Source organism: Salmo salar, chromosome 11, assembly GCF_965601325.2.
Source record: "Salmo salar chromosome 11, fSalSal1, whole genome shotgun sequence".
Lineage (NCBI taxonomy): Eukaryota > Metazoa > Chordata > Actinopteri > Salmoniformes > Salmonidae > Salmo > Salmo salar.
Genome location: NC_138301.1, coordinates 99,131,566 through 99,146,053, shown reverse-complemented (window position 1 = coordinate 99,146,053; position 14,488 = coordinate 99,131,566). Strand labels below are relative to the sequence as shown.

The following is a 14,488-nucleotide window of genomic DNA, read 5'->3' as shown; positions in this document are numbered from 1 at the left end:
GTGGCCGTAATGCACGCTAACAAAATCTCTGCCTTTTGCGGCCAGTGGCCATTGTGCCCTTGGCCTGGAGTGCTGCGTTGTGCCCTTTTACCTAAGCACTGCACGCTCCTTTGTACCTTTCACTCACATGGCTCTCCATCATGTGATCGGGTCTTTCTCACAGTAAAGACAAACACATTAGGGACGCAACTGCGTGCGTCCTAATCCAATTCGGAGATCCATATTGAAGTTATTGGAAGATCTGTCCACATTTACTTTGTCAGCAAGATGAGTAGGCCTAACAAACAGCAAAAGCACTAGCCTATGTCAATCTACTATCCCCCATAGTACAAAATTCAACCTATTCTGTGGGAGAAATAAATATTCCAAACATAGTCTGGGACAGTTGTGGGATGCAATAGATCCCAAATTAATACAACCACGAGCATCAAACTTTTTACGCAACGTGGATGATGCAACAGATCAGAACATTTAGCTTAAAATGTTGATTTAACTATTAGGCTATTTCTTCACATTATAAGCGCGGCAATGCACACATGGCAGTAGGCTATAAGCGTGAATGTTCCATTAGCGGGAAACGCCATTATCAAAAGTAACCGCAAATGCGATTATGCATGTAATGCTTTTAATATAAGGGTATATTTTTATGGTGAAAATTGTCTTCCCCAAATTTGAAACTCACACGCTGCTTATGTATGTCAGTTAGCCTCTAAACCCATCGTAAAGCGGATTAATGTGCTTAATTTTAAGAAGTTATTTGGAGGCTTTAGTTGTGGTATAAACCTTATCAAAACATATAGGCTACATGAGGTGTGCAACTAGAAAAAGTCGCCCACAAAAAAAGAGGTGTTGTTTCTTATGCTGGGCATCATTCACAAGTGATAGGCTAATATTCTCACCCATCAGACTATTCTTGATTTAATCTTGTCTTTGCATATAATAAATAATATGTGTGAAATTAGTTTTTCTTGAGAATGGAACATTATCATGCACCTGTCTCGAAGCAGTGGCAGCGGGGGAAAAAAACATGTCATCTAAGCACTTGAATGGCTAAAGGAGGACACTTTTCCCGTGGTTCATTTTCATGCCAGCCAGGTAAGCTATACTCCTGTTGTAAAGATATACAATGTGCTTAATATTAGGAAAGTTGAGAAATAAATATAGTAGGCTTAGCCCATAGAAAGCTGATATGATCCTCCTCTTTTTAGTAGAGGCCATCACTCTGTTTTCTCGCGCAATTGCATAGCCTATAGAAATGTTGCGCAACATGAGCTCATGGGCTCTCATTAAGTGTTTGATTAGATTTTCGATTACATTTGCATTGATGTCATAGGGATTAGAGGGACAATAGAGTGCTGAGTACCAGGCAGTTAGCAAGTTTGGTAGGCTACTAATGACCATCAGCAGCATCAGAGCTTGAAGAAGCCTAATTAAACGGTCACGTGAAATTTGACTGCCTTCATGACTCATGACTGACAGTGTGGAGGTAATACAGTCACCGCAACAGCCCTACACATAACAATTCAGACCCTTTACTCAGTACTTTGTTGAAGCACCTTTGGCAGCGACTACAGCCTTGAGTATGATGCGACAAGCTTGACACACCTGTATTTGGGGAGTTTCTCTTATTCTTCTCTGCAGATCCTCTCGAGCTCTGTCAGGTTGTATGGGGAATGTTGCTGCACAGCTATTTTCAGGTCTCTCCAGAGATGTTTGATCAGGTTCAAGTCCCGGCTCTTGCGGGACACTCAAGGACATTCAGAGACTTGTCCCGAAGCCACTCCTGTGTTGTTTTGGCTGTGTGCTTGGGGTCGTTGTCCTGTTGAAAGGTGAACCTTCGCCCCAGACTCAGTGCTCTGGAACAGGTTTTCATCAAGGATCTCGCTGTACTTTGCTCCGTTGCTCCATCTTTCCCTCAATCCTGACTAGTCTCCCAGTTCCTGCCGCTGAACAACATCCCCACAGTATGATGCTGCCACCACCATGCATCACCTTAGGGATGGTCCCAGGTTTCCTCCAGACGTGACGATTGGCATTCAGTCCAAAGTGTTCAATCTTGATTTCATCAGACCAGAGAATTTTGTTTCTCATGGTCTGAGAGTCTTTAGGTGCTTTTTGGCAAACTCCAAGCGGGATGTCATGCCTTTTACCGAGGAGTGGCTTCCGTCTGGCCACTCAAGCCTGATTGGTGGAGTGCTGTAGAGAAGGTTGTCCGTCTGGAAGGTTCTCCCATCTCCACATAGGAACTCTGGAGCTCTGTTAGAGTGACCATTGGGTTCCTTCCTTCCCCAGATCTGTGCCTTGACACAATCCTGTGCTCTGACATGCACTGTCAACTGTGGGACCTTTATATAGACAGGTGTGTGCCTTTCCAAATCATGTCCAATCAATGGAATTCACCACAGGTGGACTCCAATCAAGTTGTAGAAACATCTCAAGGATGATCAATGGAAACAGGATGCACCTGAGCTCAATTTCAAGTCTCATAGCAAAGGGTTTGAATACTTAGGTAAATAAGTATAATATTTCTTTTATACATTTTCAAAAATGTCTAAAAACCTGTTTTTGCTTTGTCATTATGGGGAATTGTGTGTAGATTGCTGAGGATAAAAAATAGTGTTTAAACCATTTTAGAATAAGGCTGTAAAGTAACAAAATGTTGAAAAAGTCAAGGGGTCTGAATACCTTCTGAAGGCACTGTAATGTTAGATATACTCAGTTTAGGTAAACTGTAGGATTGCAAAATTCCAGGAACTTTAATAAATTCCCAAGTTCTCTCGATATCCCGGATACAGGAAGGAATAAGCAGGAAATCCGGTATCCTGCAACCAGGATTTCTGGAAAACCAGGGAATTTTGCAACCCTACAGTGGCATACCTAAGGTAGAATTGTTTTGTTGTTCTTGTTATTTTCCCCAGTATATGGCCTCCTGACAACTCTCTTCACAGGCATGGGCCCTTAGTCAAATTAACTTAACCTACTAGACACCCCTCTGCATTAGAAGTTATTAACATACATCTGCAACCCTGTGCATGTGACTAAATCAAAATCTAATCTAATCTGCAAAACTGATCTAGGATCAAATGGCTTTACTGAGGTATTTCTCATTATGAAAGTGCCAACAGGTTAGCATGTTAGGCTAGGCGGTGTTTTAAAGGCTCTCCTAGTGGTATGTGTCTGTGTGACATTCTGACAGCCTATAGTCACACACATCCTATTTACTTTGATGAAATGTCCGGATGCCACATGGGAAGTGGCCTTCCCTTCTTTCGGCATTCCACCCATATGTCACTTGTCATTTCTCAGGGATTATAATTACCTTAAAAGCATTGGAATTTCCGGAGAAACCCACACACGCCACCCCTCCGACCCTTAATACCTCCACCTCTCCCCAATGCCACCACCCCATCTAGGCACACAGGTTTCTCACAAGGAAATTGTTGTATTGTATCCCTAGGCATACTTTGTATACGAACATACCTGCCAAAACAAATGTTCAATAATTGTTGCTTACCATGACAGCTAGGCTACATTTGCCGTGTTGGGAGTGGGATGGCATAAACACCAGGAATGGTCGTAGAGTGAGTCCCTAAATGAGATTTGAAAGTGTAGCCTTGAGCCCAGGGAGAGCTAACTCCATGCTGATACAGACCCACCAGCCCATGAAAATGCTAATGGTTAGCATGGCTATTCAAATAGAGCCTCACCGTGGAGATGTCATAATAACCATAAAACCCAGCGGTAAAACAGGGAAATGGTTGAAATCGTTTTTCCTCCATTCATTTTTCCCATAGGGGATTTTAGAAACACTTAAAATAAGGGCTGTGTTTCGTGTAGGCTTACCCTGGCGTGACGTTTTGATAACCATGTAAATCTCTCTCGGACAAGGTGACTTTAATCAATATATCCGTCTCTATTTACTGTCAAATTCAAATATGCTAATTAGCATCAAAGTAGATATCATGCACAATTATAAATCCCTGCAAGCTCCTGCACATCATCTCTAGCTGACACATTTGCTAACAGGTATTATATCAATTTAAAACTTTCAGAAGACTTTTCACAGAATTGTCCATTTAAATAAATATAGCCAATTTATTCATTACTACATTTAACTAACGTCTAGAATGTCATTGTAGCATTACAATTTCCCTTCACTGGAACTAAGGGACCTAGCCCGAACCATGAAAATCAGCCCCAGACCATTATTCCTCCTCCACCACACTTTACAGTTGGCACGATGCATTCGGGCAGGTAACATTCTCCTGGTATCCGCCAAACTCAGTTTCCATGGCTGCTCAGCCATGGAAACCCATTTCATGAAGGTCCCAATGAACAGTTCTTGTGGTGACGTTGCTTCCAGAGGCAGTTTGGAACTTGTTAGTGAGTGTTGCAAACGAGTACAGACGAGTTTACACACTACGCGCTTCAGCACTCGGCGGTCCCGTTCTGTGAGCTTGTGTGGCCTACCACTTCGCGGCTTAGCCGTTGTTTCTCCCAGACGTTTCCACTTCACAATAACAGCCCTTACAGTTGACCAGGGCAGCTTTAGAAGGGAAGAAATTTGACGAACTGACTAGTTGGAAAGATGGCATCCTATGACGGTGCCACATTGAACGTCACTGAGCTCTTCAGTAAGGCCATTCTACTGCCAATGTTTGTCTATGGCGATTGCATGGCTGTGTGCTCAATTTTATACACCGGTCAGCAACAGGTGTGACTGAAATAGCCAAATACACTAATTTGAAGGGGTGTCCACATACTTTTGTATATTTTGTGTAGCATTTACAGGTAACAAACAAAATAAAGAAAACACCAACATAAAGTGTCTTAATAGGGCGTAGGGCCACCAGAACAGCTTCAATGTGCCTGAAACTCTTATTGGAGGGATGCAACACCAGTCTCACACAAGAAATTCCATAATTTGGTGATTTGTTGATGGTGGTGGAAAACGCTGTCTCAGCCCGCCGCGCCAGAATCTCCCAGAAGTGTTCAATTATACTGAACGAAATTATAAAACGCAACATGTAACAATTTCAAAGATTTTACTGAGTTATAGCTCGCATAAGGAAATCAGTTAATTGAAACAAATTCAATAGGCCCTAATCTATGGATATCACATGACTGCGAATACAGATATGCAGCTGTTGGTCACAGACATCTTTAAAACAAAGTAGGGGCATGGATCAGAAAACCAGTATCTGGTGTGAGTGTTGATAGAGTTGATAAGGCTGTTGATTGTGGCCTGTGGAATGTTGTCCCACTCCTCTTCAATAGCAGTGCAAAGTTTCTGGATATTGGTGGGATCTGAAACGCGTGGTGATACACGTCAATCCAGAGCATCCCAAACATGCTCAAGGGGTGACATGTCTCATGAGTATGCAGGCCATGGAAGAGCTGGGACATTTTTAGCTTCCAGGAATTGTGTACAGATACTTGTGACATGGGGCCATGCATTATCATGCTGAAACGCAAGGTGATGGGGGCTGATGAATGGCACGACAATGGACCTCAGGATCTCGTCACAGCAGATTTGCATTCAAATTGCCACGTTGGAGGTGGCTTATGGTAGAGAAATTAACATTAAATTATCTGGAAACAGCTCTGGTGGACATTCCTGCAGTCAGCATGCCAATTACACACACCCTCAAAACTTGAGACATCTGTGGCATTGTGTTGTATGACAAAACTGCACATTGTGGCCTTTTGTCCCCAGCACAAGGTGCACCTGTGTAATGATCATGCTGTTTAAACAGCTTCTTCATATGCCACACCTGTCAGGTGGATTGATTATCTAGGCAAAGGAGAAATGCTCACTAACAGGGATGTAAACAAATGTGTGCACAACATTTGAGAGAAATATTGTGAGTATCGAACATTTCTGGGATCTTTATTTTAGCTCAGGAAACATGGGACCAACACTTTACATGTTGCATTTATATTTTTGTTCCGCGTAGGTGGGAGATCTGTTGAATGAAACACCCACTCACACACACTTTAAACCCCCTATGGCTCCGTTGAGACCCCTCTTTCAAAGTCACTGAGATCTCTTCTTCTAGCCATGGTAGCCAAAATAATGGGCAACTGGGCATTTTTATACATGACCTGAAGCATGATGGGATGTTAATTGCTTAAATAACTCAGGATCCACACCTGTGTGGAAGCACCTGCTTTCAATATACTTTGTATCCTTTATTTTTGCAGTTACATGAACACGGAGTGTACAAAACATGCTCTTTCCATGACAGACTGACCAGGTGAATCCAGGTGAAAGCTAAGATCCCTTATTGAGGTCACTTGTTAAATCCACTTCCAATCAGTCTATATGAAGGGGAGGAGACCATTTTTAAGCCTTGAGACAATAGAGACATTAATTGTTTTTGTATGCCATTCAGAGGGTGAATGGGCAAGACAAAAGATGTAAGTGCCTTTGAACTGGGTATGGTAATAGGTGCCAGGCGCACTGGTTTGAGTGTGTCAAGAACTGCAGCGCTGTTGGGTTTTTCACTCTCAGCAGTTTCCCGTGTGTATCAAGAATGGTCCACCACCCAAAAGACATCCAGCCAACTTGACACAACTGTGAGAAGCATTGGAGTCAACATGGGCCCACATCCCTGTGGAACGCTTTCGACGTGTGAGTCCACGCCCCAACAAATTGAGGCTGTTCTGAGGGTAAGAGGGTGCAACTACATATTAGGAAGGTGTCCCGAATGTTTTGTACACTCAGTGTATATTTGGATATTAAAATACACAATAATGCCAATATTTTTGGTATTTCCCGAAAATTGTTTGCTGTCTGATTTACCTATACTCTCTATAATTCAAAAGCCTTTTTGACAGTTTAATTAATGAATTATAGCATTATTGTTTTACAGAAAGAGCAAACACAGATAAACGCTTTTAGAAGTATTGTCCTTTTATGAAAGATAACCACTGACAAGGGGGATAAGGAAGGACTCTGTGACATCCTACAGGATAAATCTGATGAACAACCAATAACAGGCCATGTCCTAGGGACAAAGACATAGAGATAGGAAATAATCATCTTCATTACCATTCACACAAAGCCCTCCTCATTTAGCCTGTATAATACGAAACAAATCCAGCTTGTGTAGCTTAACGGTGCCGTAAAATAGAAAGATCACTGCAGCAGTTATTAGACGACAGACCTTAACAAAAACAAATTCCTCCATTAAAAACGTGAAAGAAAAACATTTGTTTGACAAAGTACGGCAATAAAACAACTGATGGGCTGAATAAATTAAAACTAGGTAGACTGGTCAAGAAAACGAAGTATGTCTGTCTACCACATCTCTTTAAGGGAAGCAGTCAACCTAACGCACCACCGCTTGTCAGAGACTAGTACTGCTTCACCTCCACCCACTGTCACCCCTCTGAGTGTCTGTGCCCCCTCCCTGCATACATCTGCAGGCTCCTCAGCTGTGAATACCCACATGGTTGGCTGACAGGCATGAACAAACTCACCTTTCATAAACACACACAGACAGCTGTGGAGGAGCCTCATGGGGCCCTCTTCTCCTCCTCTCTCCCACCCTCTTCTGGCCTCTCCTCCCAAATCCTCTCGTTTGTTTCTCTTCCCCAAAGAGGGCCTCCCCTCAGTCTTCTCATTTGCGTCACTGCTCCAACTCCTCTTCTCTGAAACTACTCTTTACCCGTCTTCCCTCCTTTACACACTTTGCTCCTCTGTCTCTTACTTCCTACTGTAAGTCTCACCTCATCCTCTCCTCTTGTCAAAGTCTCTCTTTGTTCTTCTCCTGTCTTTGCTCCTCTTTTCTCCTTACAGGTGCTCCCCCTCTTCCCCTGACCAAGGCACTGTGTGTGTTTCTCCTCCAGGCTGTAGCTGGTCTTCATCTCCTACTCAGAGGTAGCACACGGTCGCCCAGCATGTTTTCACCAACAGAACTACACTACTACTGGGGAACAATGGCCTCAGGGTTCACCCTCCTAAAACTACAATATAAGCTCTCTCCCGGTGGTGTTCTGTCCACTGTGGAGGCTTTACTGTGTGAGTTCCCCCTGAAACAAAGGGCTGCTCTGCTCTCCTCTGTGTGTTTTTTCACCTTTTGTTGTTAGTGTCGCCCTTTCCTTCCTGTCCTGTTAGTCAGTGCAGCTGCCTTCTATTGGACTGAGCACTGAGAACGGTCCCTGGGCACTCTACTAGACTTCTAACCCCCTCCCTTTCCCTCCACAGAGCGAGGAAAAGGCAACACAAACTGAAACACAGCGTGGAGAAAGGAATGCGGAATCAGAGCTGGTGTGTGGTGTGTGTGTGTGTGTGTGTGTGTGTGTGTGTGTGTGTGTGTGTGTGTGTGTGTGTGTGTGTGTGATAAAGGGGTAGAGAGACATTAGTGAAGTGGACAGGACAGGCTGTGTCCAGGGTCAAAGGTCAGGAGTGAGTGGCCATGACCTGGAACTCCTACTGGACACAGCAGACACACAGTCTGGACAGAGACCTCTCTTCCTGAGACCACAGATTCCATTAGCAGTGAAGCCTCCACCTTGAAAACAAGTACTTTACTTCATCAAAGTACATAAAGCTCTGAATCACTTATTCCTCCCACAAAAAAACTAAATACTTTTATTTTAATTTAACCTTTATTTACCTAGGCAAGTCAGTTAAAAACAAATTTGTATTTACAATGACGGCCTACGCCGGCCAAAACCTTATCCGGATGATGCTGGACCAATTGTGCGTCACCCTATGGCACTGCCAATCACGGCAAGTTGTGATACAGCCTGGAATCGAACCAGGGTCTGTAGTGACGGCTCTAGCACTGAGATGCAGTGTCTTAGACCCCTGCGCCACTCGGGATCCCCAAATAATAATAATACTCTGTTTCCCCCAGCAAAACCTCTCTCAGTGCAAAGTATACAAACAAAGTACTACCGTGCTCATTCCTCTCATGAGAAAACAGCAAATAGCACAAGGAGACATTTACACATCCCCTTTCATCAACTTTTACATAAAGCCTAGTCTAGCAGTAGATTTGTAATGGCATAATATATGAGAAATCCTCATTCTGCTAAAGGCCAATTAAGGCAAATATGAATGGTAGCCTTGTTGCCTGAACACGGTTAGATCTCTAGAGGAAAAAACAGAGGTACTTTAAGTGTTCTGTGCTTATAGTCATACCTGAATATACCTGTATTTAAACATGATACAGTGCAAACACTTGCTGGACATGCTGAAGACACAATCACACTAATGAAAAAAACAAGACAATGGACTGACTGTTTCAAAATGACAGCCTTCAAACCATAGACCGGTGGAGAACATAGATATAGATGTGTTATTGTCACATACACCGGATAGGTGCAGTGAAATGTGTTGTTTTACAGGGTCAGCCATAGTAGTACGGTGCCCCTGGAGAAAATTCCTCTTCCAATGCACTGTGGAGGTCAAAATAACAAAACTGTCTACCAAGTCTATTCATTAAAAAAATGTCATTACTTCTACTTGCCAGTATCATTTCATGTGATAAGACAAACATTTTTTTGCTAACATATGATGGGGGTCCCTGAATTTACTGGTATGCCTGGGCGAGGAAACTTTGAAAACCCCTGCTCTAAGCAACAGCTCTCAGCTTGGTCGACCAAGATTGCTTTTATTTTTTTATGTTGCAGAAGACACCCATCTGATTCACGCCTGTCTCAGTGGACTAATCCATTGCGGAGGCCACAGGGATGTCGCAGTCCATCACTCTAAGACAGTGGTTCCCAAACGTTTTATAGTCCCGTACCCCTTCAAACATTCAACCTCCAGCTGCGTACCCCCTCTAGCACCAGGGTCAGCGCACTCTCAAATGTCGTTTTCTGCCAACATTGTAAGCCTGCCACACACACACTATACATTTATTAAACATAAGAATGAGTGTGAGTTTGTCACAATCCGGCTTGTGGGAAGTGACAAAAAGCTCTTATAGGACCAGGGCACAAATAATAATCAATCAATTTACTCTTTATTTAGCCATCTTACATACAGACGTGCTCAAATTTGTTGGTACCCTTACAGCTCATTGAAATAATGCTTCATTCCTCCTGAAAAGTGATGAAATGAAAAGGTATTTTATCGTGTATACTTGCATGCCTTTGGTATTTCATAGAAAAAAGCAAAGAAGCTGTGAAAAGAGATTCATTATTGCTTCTTCTACAAAGATATTCTAGAATGGCCTGGACACACAATATAATAAATAAAATGGATTATAGTGATATTTCAAACTAATTATTTTCTTTAATTAGTATCACACATCTCCAATCTTGTAATCAGTCGGTCAGCCTATTTAAATGGAGAAAAGTAGTCACTGTGCTGTTTGGTATCATTGTGTGCACCACACTGAACATGGGCCAGAGAAAGCAAAGCAGAGATTTGTCTGAGGAGATTAGAAAGAAAATAATAGACAAGCATGGTAAATGTAAAGTCCACAAGACCATCTCCAAGTAGCTTGATGTTCCTGTGACAACAGTTGCAAATATTAAGAACTTTAAGGTCCATGGAACTGTAGCCAACCTCCCTTGGCGCGGCCGCAAGAGGAAAATCGACCCCAGATTGAACAGAAGGATAGTGCGAATGGTAGAAAAAGAACCAAGGATAACTGCCAAAGAGATACAAGCGGAAATAAGGTGAAAGTATGTCAGTTTCTGATCACACCATCTGTCGATTTGTTCATCGGAAATTGTGAATAACTCACCCCAGAAGTGAATGAGAAGGGTGTGCTTGAAAGGATGCACATAACGCTGCAATGTTGGGTTGTATTGGAGAGAGTCTCAGTCTTAAATCATTTCCCACACACAGTCTGTGCCTGTATGTAGTTTTTATGCTAGTGAGGGCTGAGAATCCACTCTCACATAGGTACGTGGTTGCAAAGGGCATCAGTGTCTTAATAGTGTGATTTGCCAAGGCAGGATACTCTGAGCGCAGCCCAATACAGAAATCTGGGAGTGGCTTCTGATTCAATTCAATTTTCACAGAACAGCTTGTTGCAATTTCGACGAGGCTCTCTTGTTCAGATATCGGTAAGTGGACTGGAGGGAGGACATGAAAGGGATAACGAATCCAGTTGTTTGTGTCATCAGTTTCTGGAAAGTACCTCCGTAATTGCGCACCCAACTCACTCAGGTGTTTCGCTATATCACATTTGACATTGTCCGTAAGCTTGAGTTCATTGGCACACACAACAACAAAAAAATCATACAATGATGGAAAGCCCTGTGTGTTGTCCTTGTTAATGCAGACAGAGAAGAGCTCCAACTTCTTAGTCATAGCCTCAATTTTGTCCCGCATTAAATATAGTTGCGGAGAGTCCCTTTAATCCTAGATTCAGATCATTCAGGTGAGAAAAAACATCACCCAGATAGGCCAGTCGTGTGAGAAACTCATCATCATGCAAGCGGTCAGACAGGTGAAAATTATGGTCAGTAAAGAAAACTTTAAGCTCGTCTCTCAATTAAAAAAACGTGTCAATACTTTGCCCCCAGATAACCAGCGCACTTCTGTATGTTGTAAAAGCGTTACATGGTAGCTGCCCATATCATTGCATAGTGCAGAAAAAACATGACAGTTCAGGGGTCTTGCTTTAACAATGTTAACCATTTTCACTGTAGTGTCCAAAACGTCTTTCTAGCTGTCAGGCATTCCCTTGGCAGCAAGAGCCTCTCGGCAGATGCTGCAGTGTACCCAAGTGGCATCGGGAGCAACTGCTTGCACGTGCATTAACACTCCACTATGTCTCCCTGTCATGGCTTTTGCGTAATCAGTACAGATACCAACACATCTTGACCACCAAAGTCCATTTGATGTCACAAAGCTGTCCAGTAATTAAAAAATATCCTCTCCTGTTGTCCTGGTTTCCAGAAGAGGATGTCTTCCTTAATTGACCCCCCATAAACGTAACGGACACATACCAGGTGCTGTGCCAGGCCCGCCACGTCTGCTGACTCATCCAGCTGTAACGAATAGAATTCACTGGCTTGTATGCGAAGCAGTAACTGTTTCAAAACATCTCCTGCCATGTCACTGATGCATCGTGATACAGTGTTGTTTTATGAAGGGTATTGACTGTATAATTTTTTGGGGCCTTTTCCCCCAGCATTGTCCCAGCCATATCCGCGGCAGCAGGAAGAATTAAGTCCTCCACAATAGTATGGGGCTTGCCTGTCCTAGCCACTCGGTAGCTCACCATATAAGACGCTTCTAGCCCCTTCTTATTAATGGTATCTGTTGCTTTTACACATGTCTTACTACTCAAAAGTCGTCTTAATTCTCGCTCAAAAAACTCCCGTGGTTTATTTTTCAAATTTGCGTGTTTTGTTTCTAAATGTCTGCGCAAGAGTGAAGGTTTCATCGAGATGTGAGAAAGTACTGTTGTTTGGTGTTTTCCCGGGTAAGGGGGCAGTAGCTCTTCGGCTGCATCAGATTCACAACTGTCAGTGTCCATGCTAGCTGGGCTAACAACAAATGTAGAATAACTGATGCTAGCATTGGATTTGCCCGTGGAAGCAGAACAACTTGTCGTCGATAGGTGCAGGTGTAGTACTGCTGGTACTACCAGAAGAGCTGGTATGTGTCTCTATGGACGCAGGCCTAACTTTTTTTAACCATTTATCCATTTTCGAGCAAATGGAATGAGCAGCAGCTATGTTTGGCTTCATACGGACCATTAGTGGAATTCCCACGAGAGTGTAACGGTTAATGTGATTGGATGTTAATTATTTGACTAGGCTACATGTATTTGACATTGTGTTGTTATTTCGCTCAACACTAGATGGTTTAATTTTATTTTTGGCAGTGAAACGAGGCTACTCAGGTGAGAAAAAAACATCACCCAAATGTATAGCCCCGTTGGAAAATATAAATGGACTGTTTCAAAATGTGAAGAAAAATGTGAATCACATTTTTATTTGGCGTACCCCCGACGGCATTGCGTACCCCAGTTTAGGAATACCTGTTCTAAGACGTGATACTGAAATTGAATATGGTTATATTATGTAAAAATAAATGGAATATTATTTTATAACAAATTCGCTTTCTCCCGTGTTGGATATGGTCACTGTCCGCGGTTGTGAAACAATCTTCAGTGCGCCATAGAATTGGTGCATTTCTCTATGTTGCTATGTGCATAATGGGATTGAGAACAATATGGCGGAGGCAGCAGCAGCAGCACCAGAGACAATCAGAAAACCATGGCGGCACATTTCAGCATCTGCCCAAACATAGGCTTACGATCTTGAAAGGGCTTGTCAAGATCTGTGAGAGCACGGGGAATCAACTCAATTTCTGCATGCTTGCTCATTCCCTGCTCGTTCCCTCTCACCACCACCGCCCCCCCCCCAAAGGTACTGTTATATAACCCGATCTGAAAACACAAGCACACACAAAGAACAGTCTGCTCAATTACAGAGACTTGTGCCCAGAGATGTACCAAAAAAAATACATCATCATGGCATTTGTTTTTTCACTTTCCTGTTGTCTCAATGAGTAGTATTAGAGGTTTATCCTTTCAAAATATAGCTCTATAAATAGCCATGTTTGTTTTGACTGGGAGGAGAGAGAGAAAGAAGGAGAAAGGCTCAACCCTTGGTTTTGCAGCTTACTGGACTATGAAAGGTGAATTCTCCCTCTCCTCACTCTCAGGCCTCATTTCAAAGTGTCAAATGCTCCAGGTCCATTACATATACATTGGCAGTGGCTCTACCCAGCCTCTCATCTCTGATGGGGGAGAATGGCAGAGAGAATGAGAAAGACAGTGAGAGGGGAAAAGTCAGTGTGAGTGAATTTGAGAGATACAAAAAACGGTGTATTTGTGTAATTATGTTTCTGAATGTGTGTCTCCGAAAGTGTGTGACTTTGTAAATCTAAGTGTGTGTGCGCACGTGCATGGCATACGTGTGTGTGTGTGATTCTCAGTGCTCCTCTCATCGCTCTGAGGCCCAGGTATTTCCCTCTAATTACCTACAAAAGATTTAGAGAAGTGAGTTAGAGGGCTAAATTAATGATTTCAATTAGGCAGCTACAGCTTCAGACTGACGTGGGTCATTAAACAGGGGAAACCTTGGCATACTTCCCTTCTTTCAGCCACGCATTTTCAAATTCATCACAGAAATACAGTATCATCCCGAATCCTTCAGAGTCGTTTAAAGTGGGATATATGACAGAGATGGAATTGAAATGCATTGGCTGAAATGTGTTACTGTAGCTTGTCAGAGTTAGCCTCGTTATTAGTGGCAAGGAGTTGGATAATTAGCAGATTTCTATGGCAATGTACCACAATGTACCAGTGGCTATGTCCATGATTTGTCTTTAACCTAAAGTTAAACTGATGACAGACAGAAGAACAAGAACTGACCATGACTCAATTCTTCAAACATAGTTAAAATTGCTCTCTATGAACATTAACATACGACAACTATAAACGTCTACATGACAAACATAAAAAGCCTATGGCTTTGATTAGTGAGCGGTTTGCTCTGA

General features: G+C 42.8%; 1 protein-coding gene across 4 annotated transcripts in view; it reads right to left on the bottom strand.

Annotated features, from left to right (window-relative positions):
* The window catches only part of LOC106563245 (colorectal mutant cancer protein), a 122,325-nt gene that overhangs the window by 83,648 nt on the left and 24,189 nt on the right, over window positions 1–14,488 (bottom strand). Inside the window, exon 1 of one of the 4 annotated variants that reach the window (XM_082958184.1) lies at window positions 7,486–8,105. The exons of the other annotated variants lie outside the window; for them this stretch is intronic. The gene's annotated coding sequence lies outside the window, so the exon portion shown is untranslated. Of the gene's footprint in view, window positions 1–7,485; window positions 8,106–14,488 lie in introns of those variants that run through there. 4 annotated transcript variants of the gene reach the window in all.